The sequence below is a fragment of the Rhinatrema bivittatum genome, chromosome 1 (genome assembly GCF_901001135.1).
Source record: "Rhinatrema bivittatum chromosome 1, aRhiBiv1.1, whole genome shotgun sequence".
In the NCBI taxonomy this organism is placed as follows: Eukaryota; Metazoa; Chordata; class Amphibia; order Gymnophiona; family Rhinatrematidae; genus Rhinatrema; species Rhinatrema bivittatum.
In genome coordinates this window covers 726,190,079-726,207,193 of record NC_042615.1, presented here as the reverse complement: position 1 = coordinate 726,207,193, position 17,115 = coordinate 726,190,079, and positions in this window count along the sequence as shown.

Sequence of the window (17,115 nt, the reverse complement as noted above, 5' to 3'; positions counted from 1 at the left end):
GTCATGAATGTAATCTGGGGGGGAGGGTATTGTTGGCGGTTGTTAACGCCCGGTTTAGAGGCCCTCCTAGTCATGGTTTTCACCATCTTTTGTGATGGATGGTGGGGGGGGGGGGGGGGGAGGGGGGGGGGGGAATGGGGGGGTGTTTCTTCTCTTAAAGTTTGGTTACCATATCATGTATGCATGAACAGTTCCTGGATTAAACCTGTGGGAGTGTATAGTTTCTTAGGGGTCACTTTACCATTTAGACCATGGCGGGGATGTTGAGGTTTGTCTCCATCAATGTTAAAGGTCTTAATCATCATCATAAACGAGCTCTACTGGAAAGGGAGTTGGGGTCCCATAATGCTACGGTGGGGTTTATACAGGAGACCCATCTACGTAAGCACTATGAACACTTATTGCGCCTGCGACACTTCCCTCATAAGTACTTAGCGGCTAGTACTAAAGATTCTAAGTATGCGGGAGTGGGAATCCTATTAGCTAGGGATCTCACACATGAGGTTCTTACTACTATATACGATCCTCAAGGAAGATATGTGTTAGTGAAACTTCGTATTGGCAATGAGGTGTTAACCTTGGTTACTGTATATGCCCCTAATACGGGTCAGAGCGCCTTCTTCCGCAACCTTGATAATCTTTTGCTTATACATGCGGAAGGCCCGCTGATATTGGGTGGGGACTTTAATGTCTCGCTTAATCCCACCTTGGATAACTCTGGGCAGGCTACACTTCCATCTCGGGGTGCGAGATCCGCATTACGCTCACTCATGGCATGGTGGGATCTTACAGATATCTGGCGTCAGAGGTTTTCAACTACCAGAGCTTACACATTCTATTCACATGCTCATCAATCCTACTCGCGGATTGATTTTTTTCTTGTGGACTCTAGGATACAAAACCGGGTGGAGGGGACATTGATCCCATTACATGGACGGACCATGGCCCAGTTACTATGGTAATTACATTATCTAAAGCCCTGTCAGGCCAAAGATTTTGGCGGTTAAATGAAACCTTATTGGCTGATAAGAACTTTCTAATGAAATTGGGGCAAGAATTGTTAGCTTATTTTCAACATAATGCCACTCCAGAGTGTGCACCCCCATTATTATGGGAATGCTCTAAGGCGGTGGCGCGTGGTTTGCTTATTTCGCAGGCGACTTATTGTAAAAAGGTGAAGGGGGAACGGAGAGCACTCTTGCATGACTCTATTGCCCAATTATCTCGGCAACATCAAGCTAGGCAAAGCCCAAAAATCTATAATCAGCTCAAAGAAGCTAGATCGGAACTTCAGTCGTTAGACCTCGCCACGACTAATTTGGCCTTACAGATTACCAAACAACAGTTTTACGAGGAAGGGGATAAGGCGGGGCGTATGCTGGCAAGACGTCTAAAGGTGGTCCTTGCCCAAAACAATATAGCTAAAATAAAAAATTCTTCGGGCAAGATTGTTACAACCTCTGACGATATTCGTCATTGTTTCACGGAGTTCTATGAGGCTCTTTATGCCAAAGATTCTGATATAACCACTGCAGATATTGATTGTTATTTAGCTTCAGTGGCTCTGCCGACCCTGACGCTGGCCCAGCAAGAGCGGCTTGAGGGTCCCATTACTGAGGCTGAGGTCCAATATGCTATTAAATTGTTGAAGGTGGGCAAGGCACCAGGCCTTGATGGCCTTTCAGGGAGTTACTATAAAAAATTGACGCATATCTTGACCAAGCCCCTCACAGATATGTTTAACGCTCTGCGTGGTGAGGCGCGGCTGGCTCCTCATTCTAATGTAGCGGGTATCACGGTCATCGCTAAGCCGGGGAGAGACCCGGAGCTATGTGGCTCTTACCGCCCGATCTCTCTGATCAACCTTGATCTTAAGATCTTAGCCCGGGTCTTAGCGGAACGTTTGAAGATCTTCTTACCCGATTTAATTTCCAATGACCAGGTTGGCTTTATACCAGATCGAATGGCCAGTGATAATATTCGTAAAGTCCTTGATTTGATTGACTGGGTACAGGTTAAACAAATTCCAGCAGTCCTACTGGCCATTGATGCTGAAAAGGCCTTTGACCTGGTACACTGGTCCTTCTTATTTAAAGTTCTACAGAAAATGGGCTTTGGTTCTTATTTTCAGTGTTGGGTGCAGGCCCTGTATGATTCCCCACAGGCTAGGGTAAAGGTGAATGGTGGCTATGGCCCGTGTTTCCCTATACAGAGGGGTACTAGGCAGGGTTGTCCCCTGTCTCCTATGCTTTTTGCCCTATTTTTGGAGCCCCTGGCCGCGAAGGTCCGTGCTTCCCCTCAGGTGGTGGGGGTTGAGTTTCCAGGGGTTCATTGCAAGATGTTGCTTTTTGCGGATGACGTCCTCTTTACACTGACGCAACCCTTTGATTCTCTCACAGCTGTGAAGGGAGAACTGGAAGCTTTTCAGAGAGTGGCGGGTTTCCGGGTTAACCAGGATAAATCGGAACTATTGAACCTTACTCTGCACCCCTTGGAAGTCGAGCGTATAAAGGCGGTGTTTCCTTTCCGTTGGGCACCACATTTTCTTAAATACTTGGGGGTTCATATTGGAGCACGTACATCTGATTTATTTCGCCACAATTATACCAAACTCTGGCAGAAAATTGAAGGGGACTTACACCGTTGGGGTAGGGAGGCTTTCTCTTGGATGGGACGTATTGCAATCCTGAAAATGAATGTGCTTCCTAGGTTATTATTTGTTTTCTACTCTCCCTATATTGGTGCCTAAAATAGTTCTTGCAACCTGGCAAAGGAAACTCTTTGGCTATATATGGAAGAGGAGACCGCCTCGGGTGTCACGTGCTGTCCTTTATCTCCATCGTAAAAGTGGGGGGCGGGGAGTCCCTAATTTGGCATGGTATTATGGGGCAGCTCAACTGAGAGCTATTATTGCCACATATCAACAACGTGATATTAAACAATGGGTTCGGGTAGAACAAGCCATGTTAGCTGTCATGCCTATTCAAGCTTTATTTTGGCAGCCCAAACGCACATACCGGCCTCTTGACTACCTTCTGGAGGCCTTGCGGACCACTCTTACTGTGTGGTCTCAGTGGCGCAACCAGTTGGTTGGTTCTCATACATATTTTCAGATGTCTCATTTGTTTCATAACACTGAATTCCAGATGGGCCTTCGGTCCCCAGTTTTTCATACGTGGCAACGGCAGGGTGTGGTAACTATCAGTCATCTCTGGTCAGAGGGGGATATTCTACCTGCAAAGGAGTTCCTACGCAGATTTCAAGGGGGACTGGGTGACTTTCTGGGGGTAGCTCAAGTCCGGCATTTCCTACAAATGATCCGGGACGCACGGCTGGTGCGGAACACAAAGTCCTTGTTTGAGACCTTTTGTGATAATGCGGATAAACTAAGAGGTGTAATTTCTAAATTGTATGGGTTATTAAATACACAGTCCCCCCTTGCTGTCCCCCATATCAAAGCTTGGGAGACTGAGTTGGGAGTTAGTATTTCAGAGGATGATTGGGATGTTGTTTTCCATAACATAGCCAAAAGTTCTATCTCTGCAACCATACAAGAACATTGTTATAAACTTTTGTATAGGTGGCATTTGACTCCAGCCCGGCTCCATGCTATGTTCCCACAACGCTCTGCGGAGTGCTGGAGAGGGTGTGGTCAGATGGGCTCCTATCTTCATATCTGGTGGTCCTGCCCCATTGTAACTGTCTTCTGGAATGCAGTCGGTGACTGGCTGCGGGATGTGCTGGACATGGACATTCCTATGGAACCCCTCCACGTTCTGCTACACTTACCTTGCGAGAATGTGGACAAATTTCGGCAAGTCTTTATCTCTCAGGTGTTCATTGCCGCCAGATGTGAAATTGCCAAGGCCTGGAAACAGCCTGTTTTACCTTCTCTTTCAGTGGTGATTCATAGACTACATACCTGTCAACGCATGGAACATCTTACTGCGATGCGCAGGGACAAACTCGCTAAATTTCAACGCATCTGGGAACCTTTCCATCGATGGATTCAAACACAATCTATATAGAGTGTCACGGTATCCGGTTGGCTTTGATTCTCTAGACCCAATACTTACCTGTGACTGTTTGTCATTTATACCCATGGATGGACTTGTTTTCCGGGACTGTTCTAGTTCATGCTCTTTCTCTTTTTCTTTGATGACTTGCTTATGAGATATGGTTGGATTCTTCTGTATTGGAGTGATTATGGAGAAGAGGTGGGGAGGGACGGGGAAGGGGGATTGGGGGGTTTCTTTGTTGGCAAATGGTATTGATCTCATTGTATTCTTTTGACATGTTGCCTGATTAATGTGATCAATAAAAAATTTCATATACAAAAAAAAAAAGATTTCTTACCTGCACTTCCATAGGTCAGGATGGGGTACAATAAAACATTCATAATTGATTAAAAACAAAGTACAATAGAATAGTAGACTGATACATATCTCAGCTAGCTGCAGGAAATGTCATAAAGGAACTCAGTCATCTGGATATTATGCCCTCTGGAACAGGTAAGTCTTTAGGACTTTCCTGAAAAATTTCACATTTGTGATTGTTCTTATCTCTGTAGGGAGATAGTTCCAAAGCAGGGGCCCGGCCGTTGAGAAGGCTCATTCTCTGGTCTTATTGAGATGAGCCAATTTCAAGGAGGGGACATCCCATAGACCCTGGTTTGATGATCTCAGGGAACGGTATGGGGTATACAGTTTCAGTGTGGCAGTAATCCATGAAGAAGAGACAGTATTTAATAAAGTATGTATGGTGACTGCTAATATATATTGGATGTGATAGGCTATTGGAAGCCAATGAAGGGATTGAAGGACAAGGGTGATATGGTTTCGTAAGGGTGTATTGATCAAAGATGGGCTGCAAACTTTTGTATTGTTTGTAATGTCTGGTTGACATATGCAGGAAGACCTGATTACATCATCCGGTCATCAGTTTTACTATTGATGTTCTAATTTAGTGATTTGCAGAGCATACCTGTGCTCAGAGGTTCATAGTAAAGTGAATGTGGGCCTTTGAGTGCACATGCACTGAACAAATCATTGACTTATACTAATTGGTCCAAAAGAAGGAGCTTGTTAGCATGAAGGAATCTCCCCAATCCAGCCTGATACTCAGATTGCCCTCAATGGTTCTTCATTTTGTTCTATCCCTCTACAATCCCAACCTGGTTCCCCCTTCCCTCCCCTTCTGATTAGCGCCCTCCTGAAAAAAGAAAACCCTCAATCTCTTCTCCTCCCCTTCTAATTTCCCCCCAAATTCCGATTTCCCTTCCCTCCCCTTTCTGATTGCTGCACAAACAAAAATCCCCCAGCCTCCAATCCTCTTCCCACACCTCCCAGCACACAAAAATCCCTGATCCTCCAGTGCTCAATATGACACACCTCCTCTTCTGACTTCCCTCTCTGCAGATCACCTCCCAAGCCCTCCAGGATCCCCCCTTCCCATTGTCAAGAGATTACCTTTTATCTTCTGCCAGCTCTCACATTCAGGCCGATGCAATATTGGCGCACGTAAAATAGGCGCTCATCATTGAGCACCCATTCTGCTAACACGCGTTGATCCACCTCTCCCGGATACCTGATTTAATATTTAAATGGGCTGCCGTAGTAAAAGGGAGGCTCTAGGGGAAACTGTGCATCCCTAGAGCCTCTTCGGTATCGGGCGCCCAGGAGAACTGGCTGTCAGTGTGAGTTAGGAAAATGGACGCTCAATTTTTTGAGCGTCCATTTTCTACCATGATATTAAGTTAGAGGAACAACAGAAAAGCAGTATTTTCTGCTTTTCTGTTAACTTTAAGGGCTCCTCAAGGATTAATGTCTGCTCTGGGGCAGGTGTTAATTTTTGAGAGTAAAAATGTATGCATCGGGCGCACATCCTTTTTTTTTTGCATAAATGGGTAATAGCTAATAGCCTCATCAACATGAATTTACATATGATGAACACTATTAGCTACACACTGGTTTGGATGCACTAATCCCCATAGGGGTCAATTTTAAAACCCACATGCATATATCCATTGTCATGCAGTTCTTGGCGCGCGCACATGGATGCGCTGATTTTATAACATGCGCTCAGCATGTGCATGGCCCAGCCATGGGTGTATCTACTCCTGGGGGAATTCTGCCCAAAAATATTTAAAATTCTGCGCACAAAAACTTAAAATTCTGTAAACTTTATATTGGTCAAAAGAACACAATTTACATGACAGTTTTTAAGTAATTACATTTTAAATTAATACAAAACAAATTATTACTTAAAGATGCAGAATTTTAAATATTTTGAGCAGAATTTCCCTAGAAATTCACTGTAAGCGTGTCCCTACTCCCCTGGCCACTTTGCCCTCTCAAGCCCCAATTCCTCCCCCTGCCAGTATCTCTCCCCTCCACCTCTAGGCTCAACCCCTTCCACTCTATTGCCACTCCCAGAGTTTGACCCTGTTCTTAGTCCTGCCCCTCACACAGGCTCCTTCTGTCCCTCCCTCTCTCACACACATACTCCCTCTCTCTAGCGCACATACACACACCCTCATACAAGCTCCCTCACTCTCTCGCACACACCCATCCATCCCCTCATACAGGGGCCCTCTCTCTTGCATACACACCCAACACAAACTCCCTTTCTCTCTCATGCATACACCTACACCAGGCTACCTGTGTCTCTCTCTCACGCACCCATTCACACAGGCTCTCTTTCACACATACACAATCCCTTCACACAGGCTAGCATCCTCACATACACACGATCCCTTTTTCATACACACCAGCTCCCAATCTCTCACACACATACACACTCCTTCACAATCTCTTCATATAGGCTCCCTCTCTCTGGCACCTACCCTCAAGTACCCTCCCTGGTCTCTCTCACAACCCTCTTGCTCTCTCACCCCCTCTCACCCCTGACACGCTCCTGCTCACCCCCCTCCCCCTCTGACACGTTCCTGCTCATCCCCCTGCTCTCTCACCCCCTCTCTCTCTCCCACCCTCTCCCCTACACACACCTCTCTACACACATTCACTCTCACCGGGGCCTTCGTGGCGAGTGAAATGCATCCCGTGGCGGCCTTCTTCTTTGCCATGAACGATGCGCGTGGTGCGGCAGGGCCTTCCTCTTCGCCGCGAATGGTGCATGCTCCGTTTGCAGCTTGCCGGGGTTTCTTCTGCCATTTTCTGCGCAGAATTTGGCAATTCTGCACAGGAGAGGAATTCTGCACAAATTCTGCACTTCACAGTAGTGCAGAATTCCCCAGGACTAGGGGTATCTCCCATATTTTATGTGTGCTGAACTTCGAAAATTCAGGCTTTATTGTAAGAGGGGTTTTGGATGTGCATCCAAAATGCACATCTAAGCAAGTGTAAAGCCATGCGTTTGGCTAAGCGCACTGTATTGCATCGGCCTGAATGAATCAAAAATGGTGCTAGCTGGAAGTGCTGTTCACTATGAACCACATGGGAATTATAGTGTATAATATGAAACTGAAAATACCACTGGATTGCATACTCCACCAGTCAACAGAGCTTTTTGAATGTACCTTTCATATTCCCTCCTCTTTTCTCTTCTGTAGGGAAGAGGTTCCAAAACCAGTCCCGGGAGATTTCCAGCCAGTTAGACTTTCACAATTAATATGCATGAAATAGATTTGCATGTACTGCCTCCATTGCATGCAGATTTCTCTCATGCATATTCATTGCAGATATCTGGAAAACCTGACTATCTGGGTGGCCCCCACAGCAGGTTTGGGAATCACTTTTGTAGGGGTATACATATTTAGGACCTTAAGTCTTATTTCATAGAAATAAGACTCTGCACCGTTTTGGTAGCCCTTCTCTGGGCTGTTTCTATTTTGTTTATCCTTTTGAAGATCTAGCCTCCAGAACTTTCGAATACTTTAAAGAGCGAATACTTTAGGTGCTTTAGTTTGCACATACTTATAAGTGAACCAGGCTATCTAATATTTTCCTGCAATAACTGTTGCTTTGGGAACTTCTAATTTGTTTCTAATTGAGAATGACATGGGAGTTTTCCCTGGCTTTGATTCAAAGCTTCTTTATTGCTGACTGGTAAGTTTCACCCATTCTATTTCCTGCTTTTCTAATATATTCTTCTCACTAAGGAGGATAATCTCTTCTTGTAACCTTGCTCATTTAGAGAAAGTGGTCCCTGCACCCAACTGCATGCCTCTACATTTTTCTGCATTGAAACTTAGCTGCTAAATACTTGAGCTTTCTTAGGGCCTGATTCATCAAGGTATTTTTCCCAAAGGCACAAAATGGGAGAAAAGCCTACATGAATCAGGCAGTTAGATTGCTAATAATTTTCTCTATTCCATTAGTAGTATTGAAGATCTTAGTATCATCTGCAAAAATGCAAAACTTTCACATCAGTCCCCCTGCAATATTATAAAAATATTGAGCAGATTAATGCGACTAAAAACATGTTTTCCCATTGGCACTGTTTTGGGTTTTTTCATTTGGGGCAGTCTGTAGCTATGGATTCCCCATGTGTGAGAACTGCCGTCCTGCCTATTATCAGGGAAATCAGAGTTGCTTTTTTGTAATAGGTGTTCTCTGAGAAAGGCAGGATGTCAGTTGTCACAAAACCTGCCTGCCTCCCCTTGGAGTTGGTTTCTCCATAATGTAAGCTAAATTATAGACTGAAGGGGCCCCTGTGTGGATGCATAGCAGTATGGCATCCTGCACATGTCCAATAAAGCAAGTTCTGTGCTGCACTCCATCTGATCTCACCCATCTGTGAGACCTGACATCCTGTTGTTCCCAGTGAATACATTACCAGTAAGCAACTCTGCTTTTTCTCATTTTCCTCTAAGAAAAAGGTCTTTGATTACCTGCTTAACATTGGGGCTTGCTCTGGCTTTGCTTCCTGCTCTGAGGTTTATTTTTGCCACAAAACACTCTATGCCCTGTGTACTTATTTATTTATACAAATTTGTAGCCCAGTGATCCACAAATCTGTCTGTTACAACAGACATACGCAGTAACAAAATTATGGGCACATCAAATAAAACAGCAAAATATAAATCAAAGATAGACAAACCTGGAGTCTGTTCTGTGCTATTAACCATTTCAGAGTGCCTAGTCATCTCTATGGCTGCATTACAGCTTCAGTGACAAACGTTGGTCTTGAATTCCACTCATCATCCTGTCTCACATCTGGTCCCCTTTAGTCCCAAAGTCACAATGTTCAGCCAGCTCATACAACTGTCTACTGAAAGCTTCCACCAGTTTCCCCTTGAGCTGAGACTGCTGGTGGAAACTTGCTCTCTGATAACATACTGAAATCCACAGAGCCAACTTCCAGCCCACACTGAGAACCTCCATGCATCAAGATGGTGAAGCTTGACATTCCTGCAGACCTCAACTTTGCTAATCTGGCATCTTGGCCCGACTAGTGTCATGGTTTGCCAGTCAAAGGATGGCAACAAAGCTACAGGGGGAAGACATGGTGGTGCAAGAGTGCACACACATATGTACTCTGGGGTACAAAGCTGAGCGCATCATCAAGTAATTTATTTTCCTGGCTGATAGAACCTATTTAGTAGTTTATGACTAATTAATAGGTATATAAGTCTGTTAAATAAACAAATAATACAATAAATAAATGGAGACAGGAACAGGTTTGAGAAGGTTCTAGAACCTTCTCAAACCTGTTCCTGTCTCCATTTATTTATTGTATTATTTGTTTATTTAACAGACTTATATACCTATTAATTAGTCATAAACTACTAAATAGGTTCTATCAGCCAGGAAAATAAATTACTTGATGATGCGCTCAGCTTTGTACCCCAGGGTACATATGTGTGTGTGCACTCTTGCACCACCATGTCTTCCCCCTGTAGCTTTGTTGCCATCCTTTGACTGGCAAACCATGACACTAGTCGGGCCAAGATGCCAGATTAGCAAAGTTGAGGTCTGCAGGAATGTCAAGCTTCACCATCTTGATGCATGGAGGTTCTCAGTGTGGGCTGGAAGTTGGCTCTGTGGATTTCAGTCTCACCTGAGGTTCAAAATTTAGACACCAGGTCATGTTCTAGATGGTTTTATATATGTTACTTAGATATGGTAAAATGCTATCAAAAAGAGACTCAGTCACACTGTCTAAACAGGAGCAGTAAACTTCTTTATTATTTCCCAGGGTACCTTCTGGTACCCCATTATCTTTATTAAACAACTTTAATAGTACAGCCTCTGGCTGAACGTTACACAGACTGAACTGGGGAAAAACAAACACCCCCAGTATAACCAACAAACTAACAATAACAAACAACACAGGCACCCATATTCCCATGCTGGTACATAATAAGCATAGCAGGTTAGCAGAGCAGTAGCAGCAAGAACCCTATGATGGTATAAGGGGTCGGGCAGGTAGGTATGTAGCAAGAAGATCCCTATGGTGGTATAAGAGGCATACCGGTAGCAGTAAGACTCCTGTGGTGAGATTGGCAGGCAGGCAGAGTGGTAGCAGTAAGACCCCCTAAGATCACAGATCACAGAAATTAGAAGACAGCTGACAATATCTGTAAAAGCTAAGAAAAGCTAAAAAAGAAGGAATGCAAAAATTCAAATGGAAGAAAAAATAGCAAATGCAGTACAACCAGGAGGCAAGACTTTTTTTCTAAGATATGTTAGTAATAGAAGGAAATGCAAAAGTGGCATTGTGAGACTCAGAGGTGAAGGGGAGGAATATATAGAGGTTGATTAGGAAAAAACAAAATTACTTAACAAATATTTCTGTCGGTGTTCACTGTAAAGGGGCCTGGAGCAGGACCAGATTAGAAGTGAGATAAAACTCAATTTTCAGAACAATGAGTTTGTGAGGAGCTAGCTAAACAAAATAGATAAGGCGATGGGGCTGGATGGGACACATCGGATGGTACTGAAGGAACTTAGAGAAGTCCTGGCAACTCCACTGGCTGCCCTTTTTTACTGCTTCTTTAAAGTCAGGAGTAGTTCCGGAGGACTGGAAAGGGGCAGATGTGGTTCCTATTCATAAAAGTGGAAGTAAGGAGGAGGCTAGGAATTATAAGCTGGTTAGTCTGACCTCTGTGGTGACAAATTAATGGAATCACTGCTAAAACAGAGGATAGTGCAGTTTCTGGAATCCAATGGATTGTATAATCCGAGGCAGAATAGTTTTACCAAAGGTAAATCTTGTCAAAATTTGATCAATTTCTTTGGGTGACCAGAGAGTTGGATCAAGGGAGCATACTAGATGTAGTGTACTTGGATTTGGTATGGCCTTTGACAAGGTTCTGCACAGGAGACTTATAAATAAATTGAGCGCCCTTGATATGGATCCTAGAGTGCCTGACTGGGCTAGAAACTGGCTGAGTGGGAGATGACAAAGAGTAATGGTAAATGGAGTTTATTCTGAGGTGGGGACATGTCTTACTAGAGGTGTACCTCAAGGATCAGTCCTGGGACTGGTTCTTTCCAGCATTTTCATGAGCGACATAGCACAAAGATTGTTGGGACAGGTTTGTCTTTTTGCCAATGATACCAAAATCTGCAACAGGGCAGATAGCCAGGAAGGTATGGAAAATATTAGAAGGGATCCAGCAGAGCTTGAGGAATGGTCTAGAGACTGGCAGCTAAGATTTAATGCTAAAAAGTTTAGAGTAATGGATTTAGGCTGCAAAAACCTAAGGGGGGAGGTACAGTATTGGAGGTTAAATTCTAAGAACATTCTTAATTTATCCTTAGCCCTTTAAACTCCTTATATACTTCTCCTTTCCACCCCCAAAAAAACAAAAAACAAATGATGTAACACATAATTCACCCTATGTTTTTTTGAAGGGGAGAAAAAACATGTGGGCAAAGGTGAACTGGTAGATGTGGTGTATTTGGATTTTCAGAAGGCGTTTGACAAAATCCCTCATGAGAGGCTTCTCAGAAAACTAAAAAGTCATGGGATAGGAGGCAATGTCCTTTGGTGGATTGCAAACTGGCTAAAAGACAGGAAACAGTAGGATTAAATGGTAAGTTTTCACAATGGAAAAAGGTAAACAGTGGAGTGCCTTAGGGATCTGTACTTGGACTGGTGTTTTTAAAATATATTTATAAATGATCTGAAAAGGGGTACGATGAACAAAGTGATCAAATTTGTGGATTTTATAAAATTAAGCAGAGTAGTTAAATCTCAAGAGGATTGTAATCAATTGCAGGAGGACCTTGTGAGGCTGGAAGATTGGGCATCCAAATCGCAGATGAAATTTAATGTGCATAAGTGCAAGGTGATGCATATAGAGAAAAATAACCCATGCTATAGTTACACAATGTTAGATTCCGTATTAGGAGCTACCACCCAAGAAAGAGATCTAGGTGTCAAAGTGGATAACACATTGAAATCGTTGATTCAGTGTGCTGTGACGGTCAAAAAAGCAAACAGAATGTTAGGAATTATTAGAAAGGGAACAATGAATAAAATAGAAAATGTCATAATGCCTCTGTATCGCTCCATGGTGAGATCGCACCTTGAATACTGTGTACAATTCCGGTTGCCTCATCTCAAGAAAGATATAGTACAGAGAAGGGCGACCAAAATTATAAAGGGGATGGATCAGCTCCCCTATGAGGAAAGACTAAAGAGGTAGGACTATTCAGCTTGGAGAAGAGATGGCTGAGGGGGGATATGATAGAGGTGTTTAAAATCATGAGAGCTCTAGAATGGGTAAATGTGAATCGGTTATTTACTCTTTCGGATAATAGAAGGACTAGGTGGCACTCCATGAAGTTAGCTTGTGCACATTTAAAACTAATCGGAGAAGGTTCCTTTTCACTCAACGCACAATTAAACGCTGGAATTTGTTGCTAGGGGATGTGGTTACTGCAGTTAGTGTAGCTGGGTTTAAAAAAGGATTGGATAAGTTCTTGGAGAAGTCCATTACCTGCTATTAATTAAGTTGACTTAGAAAATAGCCACTTCTATTACTAGCAACAGTAACATGGGATAGACTTAGTTTTTGGGTACTTGCCAGGTTCTTATTGCTTGGATTGGCCACTGTTGGAGATAGGTTGCTGGGCTTGATGGATCCTTGGTCTGACCCAGTATGGCATGTTTTTATGTTATGTCTAGGACGGGTAAATATGAATCGGTTATTTACTCTTTTGGATAATAGAAGAACTAGGGTACACTCCATGAAGTTAGCAAGTAGCACATTTAAAACAATTCAGAGAAAATTCTTTTCTCTCAACGTACAATTAAGCTCTGGAATTTGTTGCCAGAAGATATGGTTAGGGAAGTTAGTATAGCTGGGTTTAAAAAAGGTTTGGATAAGTTCTTGGAGAAGTCCATTAACTGCTATTAATCAATTTGACTTAGGGAATAGACACTGCTATTCCCTAACAGCTAAATTTTAAATCACCTTAGAAGAAGCCCGGCCGCGCGCATAACCCCTGTTACACACACAAGAGCCAGGCCTCTATCAAGGGGCGGGAGGAGGTGGGGAGGAGTGGTCCAGGGGGCCATTTGCTGTTGTGCAAGCGCACGCAATGTACGCCAGCTCAGGAGCTGGCATAAGTTCAAAAGCAAGAAAACAACTGAAAGGTAGAGCCTTCAAAAGGGTCGGGGAAGAGGGAAGGAGGGTAGGTAGGGGGTAGGAAAGTTCCCTCCCAGTCCGCTCCTTAATTGGAGAGGACTGGGAGGGAACTGGGGGAGGCCTGATCTCGCCGCAGCGTGTAATTTGGGCAAATTTCACCCCCCCCCCCCCCCCCGCGCGTGCACATGGAGGCGCGCGTGTATTTTTTAAAAATCTACCCTTAAGTCAACTTGATTGGGTACTTGCAGGGTTCTTGTAATCTGGATTGCCCACTGTTGAAAACAGGATGCTGGGCTTGATGGACCCTTGGTCTGATCCAGTCTGGCAACTTCTAATGCTCTTAAGTTCTTATGTAATATTTGGTTACTTGCCAAGTACTTGTGACTTGGATTGGTCACTGTTGGAAACAGAATGCTGGGTTTGATGGATCTTTGATTTGACCATTGCCATCTTATGAGGTTAAGGCAGCTAGTGTAGCTGGATTTAAAGAAGGTTTGGATAAGTTCCTGGAGGAACTGCTATTAATCAATAGGGAATAGCCACTGCTTGTTGCTGGCATTAGTAGCATGGAATCTATTTAATGTTTGGGTATTTTGACTTAGATTGGCCACTGTTGGAGACAGATACTGGGCTTGATGGACCCTAGATCTGACCCTGTATGGCATATCTTATGTTTTTAGTTCCATCTCACAGAAAGGAATAAACCCATCATCACTTTACAAGTTATTAATATCAAACTTCTAGCCTGAGGAGACAAACTCTGTATATAGTTATTCCATACCACCAAAAATAGTCTTTTATGCAAGATATTAACTGTAGCAGGCATAGATTCCATAAACATCATATCATGTAACAAGTTTCTCCATTGCCAGTAAGATGGCAAAGTATCTTCCATCCATGTCAACAAGATAGATTTTTTACCCAAACAAAGGCCTTGTAAGCAAAAATTGAATCTTTAGGGAGCCCTTTTCCAACTTACATTTCAAACGTTTCCGAAGTGGATAATTTAGCATTAAATATTAGAAGATAGTCTCTTTAGTGTTTTAAAACTGACCTTAGCACGCTTGAGGATATCACAACATTGCTTTCCCATGTCCATTGATCCCTTATAAGATTGAATGGGCTGTCTCTATCCAGCTTTTGCAATTCTTATGAAATCTAGACAGAAACATTTTTTTCTGTTCCACTTGAAAAAAATTGTGTATTATAATAATTCTGTCGTGCACCAAGTCCTCTCTCCATATTGAGCAAACTTGGGGGGTCATTTTCAAAGGAGTTACGCATGTAAATGTGACATACTATCGTAGCAATTTTCAAAAGCTATTTACTCGAGTAAAGTGCACTTACTTGAGTAAATCCTATGGACAATTCAATGGCATATATTGTAGCAATTTTGAAAAGCCCACTTACTTGAGTAAAGTGTATTTACTCGAGCAAAAACCAGTTTTGCTCGAGTAAATGCTTTTTAAAATCTACCCCATAATGTTTTAATAGTATATAAGAAAAATTATCTGTATCCCTCAATCCAAATTGAATGCTCAAAGAACAGAAAAGCAGTATTGTTCCATCTTCTGCTAATACTTGGTGCAGTAGGATTTACTATGCTCCCTCCAAAAAGAAAAATTAATTGACTGAGATCCAGGAGAAAAATCCAAGTTACCTCTAATACAGTAAGAAAGGTGAACAAGTGCTTGAAATGTTGATCATATTCATTAACTTCCATTAGCTCAACCCAGGGGAGATAAAGAGTATGTTAATAAGTATTCTTTGGGCAATTTACACAAGGGTGCATGTAACACAAAACGTAAAGCCAGAAGTTTAACCAGGGATCTCTCCTTTTCCAAACAAACATATTTAGAGACATCATATAATCAGTCTTGCGCTACCCTCAATAAACTAGCTAAGTTATACTTTTCCATGTCAGGAATACTCAGGCTTCCCTGCGCCCAGTCCTTTCTCAAGTGTTTAAAAGCAACCTGGGTTTTATTACCATTCCTCAGAAATTTTAAAACCAATTGATCTAACATTATACATCCTTTTGCTTTAGCTTAATATTTAAATTTTGAAGAATTATATAGCTATTTTGGAAATAATACCATTTAAATAAGTTGACCCAGCCAATTAATGATAGAGTAAGTTATCCCCAAGTGTTTAATTTATCCCTAGTAACTGTCAACAGTGAAAAAATATTCAAGGTAAACAGATGCTCTATAGTGTGTGTCATTTTTAGTCCCAAATATTTAAATGTACCAAGTTCCGACTTTAACAGAAACTCACCCACCCAATAGTTTGAACTGAATCAGGATACACCATTGCTTCTGATTTTTCCATATTAAGTCTAAATCCAGAGAATTGCCCAAATAATTCAAAAAGCCCCAAAAGTTTTGATAATGAAGTATCAGGGTTCGTTAAGAACACTAAAAGCTCATCTGCAAATGCAGCATATTTAAAAACCCATGTTCCAAGATTTGTTCCCTGAATATAATTTTCCAATTGCATCTCTTGCAATAAAGGTTCCGATATTTAAAGAAATAACAAAGGTGACAAGGAACATCCCTGTCTCGTGCCTCCCCCAAAATAGTAAAAGGTTATGAGCAATCCTAATTAGCTGCTATAGACGCCTGGGGCTTATTATATAACAATTGAATATCTTTCCCAAAAAGACCCTCCAACTTTGCCTGCTCCAATAAACAAAAGAGATAAGGCCATTCTACTCTATTGAATGCTTTTTCAGCTTTGAAACTAACCACCACAAAGGGAGTGGTCTTCTTTTTGCATATTGTTATGGCTGTTAAAAGCATTCAAACATTGGCAAAGCATATCTACGCCTTACAAAACCCCCTTGACCCTGAGAGATGAATTTCAGCAGAATTACAGCCAATCTATCTGCCATTATTAAAGGCAGTAACTTATAGTCAAAATTTAACAGGAAAATTGGGTAGAATGAAGAGGCCTGTGTTGAATCTTTCCCTAGTTTGGGAACATCTGTGATCACTGCCATATTGGAACCTAAGGGAACTCTCATTTATTTAGTAATGCAGCATATGTCTCACAAGACAAAAGGGTTATCTGCTCTACTACTCACTGAATTTCAACCATCTAATCATACTTTCAACTGAACCCCCAATTACTTACCCCATAATTTCATCCCTCTCCCCTTTTCCTACTTCCCCTCCCCCTCTACCCTTATTTTATCTCATTCTGGACTTGATATCCATTTGCTAAGACTGTTCAATGGTTCAAATGTCTCTATATTTCTACACATTTGTTAAGAATCTGTTTACTGTTCTTACTAATGCTCAGTTACAAGGTATTGTATACTTTTGTAAACCGTTATGATGGCTCAACCGAATAACGGTATATAAAACTCATCAAATACTAATATTTTATAAAATTTGGCATTAAAGCCTTCTGGTCCAGGTGTCTTCAACAGTTTAGCCTTTTGAATGCCCACCATTATTTCCTTTCTACTTATAGGCCTATTTAATATAGTGAACTTGGATTCTGCAAAGGTCTTCAGATGAAATTTTTGCAAAAATTGTTGACATTTAAAT